Here is a 7,841-nt window from a genome sequence, read left to right on the forward strand (position 1 = left end):
TTGTTGCAGAGCACAGGCTGTAGGTGCACAGGCTTCAGTAGTTATGGCTCGAGGGCTCTAGAGCATAGGCTCAGTAGTTGTGGCGCATGGCTTAGTTGCTTCACAGCATGTGGCATCTTCCCAGACCAGGGCTCGACCCCGTGTCCCCTGCATTGGCAGGCGGATTCTTAACCACTGTGCCACCAGGGAAGTCCCTCTAATTTGATCTTTAAGCCATTTCCCATTTTTCTAGAATTGGGGACAGCAAACATTTTCTTTAAAGGACCAGATAATAACTAATTTTGGCTTTGCTGGTTGTATGGTCTCTGTCAAGTCAACTCAGCACAGCTACTGTAGTGTGACAGCAGTGTAGGTAATGTGTAACAAATGCACATGGCCGGATTTGGGTCTCATTGGGCTGGATTAGCTGTAGCCTGCCCACCCCCATGCTCTGGAGCGTTGCTTCTAAAATATAAAACTTAATGGTCCCTGCTGACAAATATCTCTTTATGGATTTCCATGATCACAACAGTTGTCTCTAGAATGGAGGATGGGGGTAGCCCAGGGATCCACTGGGCTCCTGTTCACCTCAGATAAAACATATTCTTTCAGAGATTGGTTTCATTCAAGGACCTGACTGCAGACTTCATCCACGAGGAGTGGCAGTACGTGGACTGTGCTCAGAGGCTCCTGTGTGGGGATGTGATGCTGGAGAACTATGGCAACCTCATCTAAGTGGGTAGGTACAGCTTCCCTGTGTCACTCCCAAGAGATGTGTTTCCTGTGTCACAAAAACATGTTGGATTTCATTGTTTAGCCTTGAGTGTCAGGAGAGAAAGATGATTAAACCCTTTTAGGTGGAGTAAGTGTTATGTGTATACTCACTGCCCTTCCCCCACCCTTCCCAGAACATTCTAGTTCTCATGACCTATTGCCAGGCATCTTCATCACACAGCTTCTGAAGCTGTACTTTCTTCATCCTTCAAGTCCCCCAGATCCAAAGAGTTTAGTCCAAGTTCTGTATCATTTCCCATTGACAGAGTATCACGTTAGCAAACCAGATGTGATCTTCAGATGGGAGCGAGGAGAAGAACCATGGACAGTGGAGGAATTCTCAAATCCGAAGTACCCAGGTAAGTGATAACTGAGCAGGTGGAAACCAGTGGAAATGAGAGTCCCTGGGAGGTAGGGATCATAGTTGGCATCTTTGTAATGTTCCTCAGAAATCTCTTTTTCTAGGCCCCTGACCTTGGGAAGTAATTGAGGACAGATGACTGTCTTGCTATAGATACTTAAAAAACATTGTCCCCGAATAAATGTACTCCTTTAATCAAAATTTATAAAGATTTTTGCCGCTAAGTTACCTATCCCCGGTATACAGACCCTCTTTTAGCATACCCTGAACTTTATTTCTGTGGCATTCTTTGTTGCCTACTTGACCCCACCCTCCATTGGCATAGACCTGTTGTATATTCAGATATTCATAAATCAGTCTTTTTTTAAAATTATTTATTTATTGGCTGCATTGGGTCTTTGTTGCTGTGCGTGAGCTTTCTCTAGTTGTGGAGAGCGGGGGCTACTCTTCATTGCGGAGCACAGGCTCTAGGTGCACGGGCTTCAGTAGTTGTGGCTTGTGGGCTCTACAGTGCAGGTTCAGTAGTTGTGGCGCATGGGCTTAGTTGCTCCATGGCATGTGGGATCTTCCCTGCCCAGTGATCGAACCCATGTCCCCTGCATTGGCAGGTGGATTCTTAACCACTGTGCCACCAGAGAAGTCCCCATAAATCAGTCTTAAAAAAATAAATCTTGCTTGCAGGATCTATCTATTTGCATTCCACGTTTCTTTCCATCCTTTAACTGAGAGATCAGTTTCACTCTCCACGCTAAGCCCCACGGGGTGGGGACTAGGGTGAGACACACAAGATGCCTCTGATACAAAACTTAAGAAGACACTCTTTGGATGGTGCAGGTACCCTAGAGGTCATGCCTACCTCACCCTAGTCCCAGCCCTGCTCAGCCCACAATCTTACTTTCCATTCTTTGTGCAAATTCCGAAGTTCCCATGTCACTGGCAAAATTTGAGACTTGCTCCTTCCTTCTGTGTCTCTTTGTAACTCTGACCATCTCTCTGAAGTCTGTGTCTCCTGGTCTCACTGTCTCTCTCTGAGTGCTGCTTTGAGTTTCATCTGCCTGATTCAATACTCTGTCAGACACACTGTTCCTTGTGACTGTTTCCTTTTTTCTGTGTCAGATGTACTCATATTCTTTGCTATTTTCCTCTTCCTTTCATGCTGTTAAACAGACTGGTGTAGGTGGGCTTGGTTTTTTTCTATTTTTTGTTTTTGTTTTCCCTAAAATCAGTAGGAGATGTTTCTCTTAAGAAACTTGACATTTCCTTAATCCTGAAGAGCTGGGCCAGTCCCCCACAACAAGGCATTTGTAGGGAATTCTCATTTCATAGCAAATGTATCATAGATCACACATTATTGTTAATTTTACTTCTTCCTAGAAGTTGATGATGCCTTATAGAAGGACAAGAAAATCCAAGGCCAACATTTGAGGCAAACTGTATTCTTCTGCAATAAAACACTGATTACAGAAAGAGTTACTGTATTTGGGAAAACATTTAATCTGGGTGTGAATATGGTTCCCTCAAGAAAAACACCCTACAAGTATCCATGTGGAAACAATTTGAAAACTAATTCAGAAGTAATCATTGCAAAGAAAAGCTATTTTAGAAAGGTTCCTGATGAATACAGTAGATGTGGGAAAACACTACTCATTTCTAAGCATAAGAAAAGTCATTCTGGAATGAAAAAATACAATATAATCCAGTTAGGAAAGCCAGAAGTCAAAATGAAGATCTTATTCTGCACCAGAAGATTCAGGCTTTGAAACAACCTTTTGGATATGGCAAATGTGGGAAAATCTGCAAGAGGGCAGTCCTCTTCACAGAGAAGAGGGTATATTCTGAAGGAAATCAAATTAATGTAATGAATGTGGGAAAACCTATTCTAAGAAGTCCACCCTCCTTGTACACCAGAGAATTCATACAGGGGAGAAACGCTGTTTGTAATGATTGTAGGAAAACTTTCCATGTAAAGATGAACCTTACTCGACACCAAAGAATTCATACTGGAGAGCGACCCTATGAATGCAGCAAATGTGGGAAAACCTTTGCTGACAAATCAGCCCTCATGTACACCAGAAAATTCAGAGGGGAGAAATCCTATGAGTGTCATGAATGTGGGAAGACCTTTTTTTTGGAAGTCAGCCCGCACCGAACATTTCCGGTCATACACAAGGGAGAAACCTTATGAATGCAAGGAATGTGGGAACACCTTTGGCAAGAAATCTTACCTTGCTGTTCGTCAGTGCACTCACAGAGGAGAGAAACTAAACGAATGTAAAGAATGTGGGAAAATCTTCTGTTCGTCAGCCCTCAATGTGCATCAGAGATCCCACACAGGAGAGAAACCCTGCAAGTGCAGTCAGTGTGGAAAATTTTTATGTATGAAAGCAGCCCTCACACCACATCAGATAACTCATAGATGAGAGAAATCTTACCTATGTAACAAGTGTGGGAAATTTTTCTGCTGTGACTTCAAACCACCACGTAGGTAAGAGAGCGCACACTAGGTGGAATCCTTATGAGTGCAACAGATGTGGACATGCCATCAACAAAAACTCACACATTGAGCATCAGAGAACTATATGGGAAAGACCGTATGCATGTAGCAAGTGTGGGAGAACCTACTGCAGGAAGTCAGCCCTCATTCACCATCAGAGGACACACACAGGAGAGAGACACTACAGGTGGGAAAACCTTCTGCCAGAAGTTCTCCTTCATTGAACACCCTTGAACTCACACTGGGGAGAAGCTGTATGAATGTGCTGAGTGTGGGAAATCCTTCTGCCATAAGTCAGCCTTCAGAGTACATTCGACAATTCACATGGGAGAGAAACAAATGGGGGAAAACCTACCATTGGCTGTGGACTCTCACTGAACATCAGAAAACACACACAGGGGAGAAGCCCTATGGGTGTCACAGATGCAAGAAAACATTTCAAACTTCCTGTTACATCAGAAAAGTCATAAGGAATGAATTCGGAGAAAGCAATGATCCACAAAGCAACAAGTCAAGTACTTTATGCTGTGTTAAAACCCCACAGATAGTCATAGAGGGGTGAAATCCTATAAATGCAATTAAAGTGAAAAATTTTTTTGCTGTAAATCAACCCTCATTATCACATCAGAGAACTCACACAGGAGAGAAATAGAGCATGTTTAATAAATGTGTTGTGACATGCAGTGGATGCCATGAAAATGTTCAACAACTCAAACATTATGCCAAGTGTGCCTCCCTTTTAAAATGATGAAATAGATGTTAAATTAAATTAATCTGTTCCTTTCCACATTGTGGTGTGATGGTATGAGGTTTGAAGATCTAACGTTACTTCATTCCACATCAAAACCAATTACTCCTATGATAATTTAGTAGCTTATAATTTCCCAAATTGTGATGTTTTAAATTCTTAAACAGGTTGGGTTTTGTCTTCTGACTCTGACTCCGTAGCCTTCTAGTAATGGACCCAAATCCCTTTATCTGTGGAGGTGGTAATTAAGAGGACTAACCATGGTACTCCATCCTCCTGGTCCTACAGTGGGTGTACCACTGGTGAGCATTTGATAAAGCTGAACCAATGAAAGCCCTTCCTAAGACCTTTATGGTGGGAGATAGACACAGGATAGCTAATATGTGATCCTGAAGCTCAGCCAAGTCAAGAAAACAGCAATTGCAGTATGGGGAGAAAAAGCAGAGATAAGCAGATTTCAGCAGCACAGAGAATTGTGATGGTGTTTGAATCCAGAAAGTGTTTGTCTCCCCTGGTGTTAATATCCACTGATCCCTGTTCTGTCAGTGGTTTGATTATGTCAACTAATAGGTTTTCATTTCTTTAAAAATTTTTCTAATAAACATGTTCATAGACGTGTTCTTTAGAATTTATTGATACTTATCCAATTCTGAGGGGATAAAGACCTCTGCAGTGCCAATTAGAATTACACTATATGTGTATATACCATTAGGCAGGATTGCTGTTAAGTTAGTAGGAAATGTTTTCCTTTCAAATCCTGATTTCCCTAAGTGTGATTTTTTTCCCCTAAATTCATTCCTGGCCTCTCTACCACATTCTACCCCAGGGAAGATGAAGTGTGTTTATCTAATTGGTAAAATGGCATATGTATACATATATATGTATAAATGTATATGTAAATATATGTGTATGTATTATATATAAGAACATGTACTTATGTATAAGTGTATATATGTTAATATATATATAAAATCTCCCCCAGTTTCTGGCACAGAACTCCTAAATCCCTTGGAATTTCCTGGGAGATAGCAGTGTCTGGTCCACTTCTAATGAGGTGACTCATGGTGATCTCCTGCATTAGGGAATGGTCACCAGCAAGACCAAGCCATAATTAGAAGCTTAGAATTTTTGGCCCACCTCCCATTCTCCAGAAAGGGGAGAGGGGCTGGAAATGGAATTGGTCATGGAACTGGTCATGGATTGGTCATGCCTGCATGATGAAGCTTCCATAAAAACCCTGACAGTACAGGGTTTGGGGAGCTTCCAGGTGGAGGTGCTGGGAGAATGACATCCCCAGAAGCTCCATGCCCCTTCCCACATACTTTGCCCTACGCATCTCTTCCGTGTGAATGTTCATCTGTATCCTTTATCGTATCCTTTTATAATAAACTGGTAAACAGCAAGTAAAGTGTTCACCTGAGTTCCGTGAGTTGCTCTAACAAGTTAATCAAACTCTAGGAGGGGGGCATGGGAACCTCTGATTTGTAGCCAACCTGTCAGAAGCACAGGTGACAACCTGGACTTGGGATTTGAAGTTGGAGATAAGGGGCAGTCTTGTGGAACTTGTACCTTTAACCTGTGGGATCTGACACTATCCCCAGGTAGATATAGTCAGAATTGAGTTAAGTTATAAGACACTAAACCAGTATCACAGAATTGCTTGGTGTGGGAAAAAACCCCACACATCTGGTGTCAGAAGTGTGAATGTGGTGGTGGCATGGGAGTAAAGGAAACACAGAACTGAGATTTTCCTGCACACAGGGGTTAAGACTTCAGTGTATCTTTTGAGGGGACTCACGTCAACCTAAAAACACCCAGTTGGATTCTATCCTCAAACATGTGACAGTGAATTTAAATAATTATTAAAAGCAAAAAAAAAAAAAGTTGTACACACTATGTTAGCATTTAGGTGACATTTTAAGCTTCTCTGTAAGCATTTCTAGCTTTCTCCACTTATCATACCAACAACTCTTCTCATTTGCTTAAACAGTGGAAATATTTTATGTGGTTTTAATTTTAAAAATCCAATAGGAAATTAAATTTTTTCAGCTGAAACGTGCCAATGAGAAGTCTTGAATGGCCTAACGTTTGCATAATGGCTATCCCTTTATCCTTTTTTTTTCATATAATTGGAGACTTTGGGCTTATAGTGATAGTTCACAGGAAACATGGCAGCAGATATAAAAAGAATATGTTTAGACATTTCTTATCGGAATCTATGTTTGTATTGAGTCTGGTGTTAGCAAATTTGGAATACTTGACTTTACAGAATAAGCTGTTCTATTCTATTAAGCTTCTTTCTTTTCTCCTTATAATATAGATTTTACAGCTAGGGGCCATTTTGGAAATTCTTAATTTTTTAAAATACTTAAAATAGTTTGTTTAATTTGACTCTAAACCAGAATTTTAAGGACCAAAATTAGAAGTCATTGCCCAATTCTCCCCTCCTTATCCCAATAACCATTTTACATTTTTATAATTGTATTGATAACCTTTATTTTATACTCATTTTTAAACAGTTGCATTTTCAGCTTATATATAACTTTAACAGGCACCTTATAATTTTATAGGTTATTTGCAAAAAGTAAGCTTATGTACACATGTTTTCTTAGAGATAAAAAGCACATAAGGAATGAACATGGGACAAGGGGCCACATCTGGGGATTACACAATAGTTTAGCTCTGTGGCAGCTACTATAATACTCTAATATCTGGGAAAGCAGAGATCAGAAAGATGAGAAAATGACCCTCAAAGAAACAATGTTGTCTTTCCATCACTTTCTGTGGATTGAGGCTAGTCCTAAAGAGACTTGTTAGACTACATCCATCCCACTTAGCTGAACAGGGCTGAGCTGCCACCAATGATTATGGGAACTAATTCAGGAAAGTCTAAATTTCTGACACAAGACCTGAATGTATCCAGCATTACACACCACTGTTAGCATGCACTAGAAAATGTGACTTAGTCATCAGGGAACACAGGAAGTCAATTTATTTCAAATAACACTACAAGTAATAGGTTCTCCAAGTCCTGAATCTAAGTCCTAGAATTGTTGCAACCTCTCCTCCTCTTGGTTCTCCAGATACATCCAAGCATGGTGCCAGCTATTCGGGGAGGCTGGATGTCTCCAAGTTGTGTCCGTTTAGAAAAGGAGCAGAAACCATCTTCTCACTCACTGACCCACCACCTTTGGATTTCTCATGTCTACTCTCTTAACACTTTATCCTTTAGTTTTTTTAAACCGTGACCCACTTTTTGTTTTTCATTGTCCACTGGCAAAGTTTCTTCTCTGAAGTTCTAATTCCAAAGAGATGGCTTCTGTTTTCCTTACTTACACTTACATTAGGGTTGCATCCTCTCCATACAAAAGTATATGCTTTTAGAGAGCTACCTCTATGAAAAATATGATTTTATTCACCCAGCGAAAATAGATTATGAACAAACAGCAAAACAAATCTGCTCTTTTTACTACACCCTTTGAGCT

The 7,841-nt window shown here is 40.7% G+C and overlaps 1 long non-coding RNA gene across 1 annotated transcript; it reads left to right on the forward strand.

Annotated features, from left to right (window-relative positions):
- The first annotated feature begins 516 nt into the window (after nucleotides 1–516).
- On the forward strand, nucleotides 517–2,913 carry LOC130833391 (uncharacterized). The gene is made up of 3 exons (XR_009048463.1): nucleotides 517–718; nucleotides 1,020–1,112; nucleotides 2,489–2,913. It is a non-coding gene; the product is annotated as an uncharacterized LOC130833391 (long non-coding RNA).
- The last annotated feature ends 4,928 nt before the right edge of the window (nucleotides 2,914–7,841 follow it).

The sequence above is a fragment of the Hippopotamus amphibius genome, chromosome 12, assembly GCF_030028045.1.
Source record: "Hippopotamus amphibius kiboko isolate mHipAmp2 chromosome 12, mHipAmp2.hap2, whole genome shotgun sequence".
In the NCBI taxonomy this organism is placed as follows: domain Eukaryota; kingdom Metazoa; phylum Chordata; class Mammalia; order Artiodactyla; family Hippopotamidae; genus Hippopotamus; species Hippopotamus amphibius.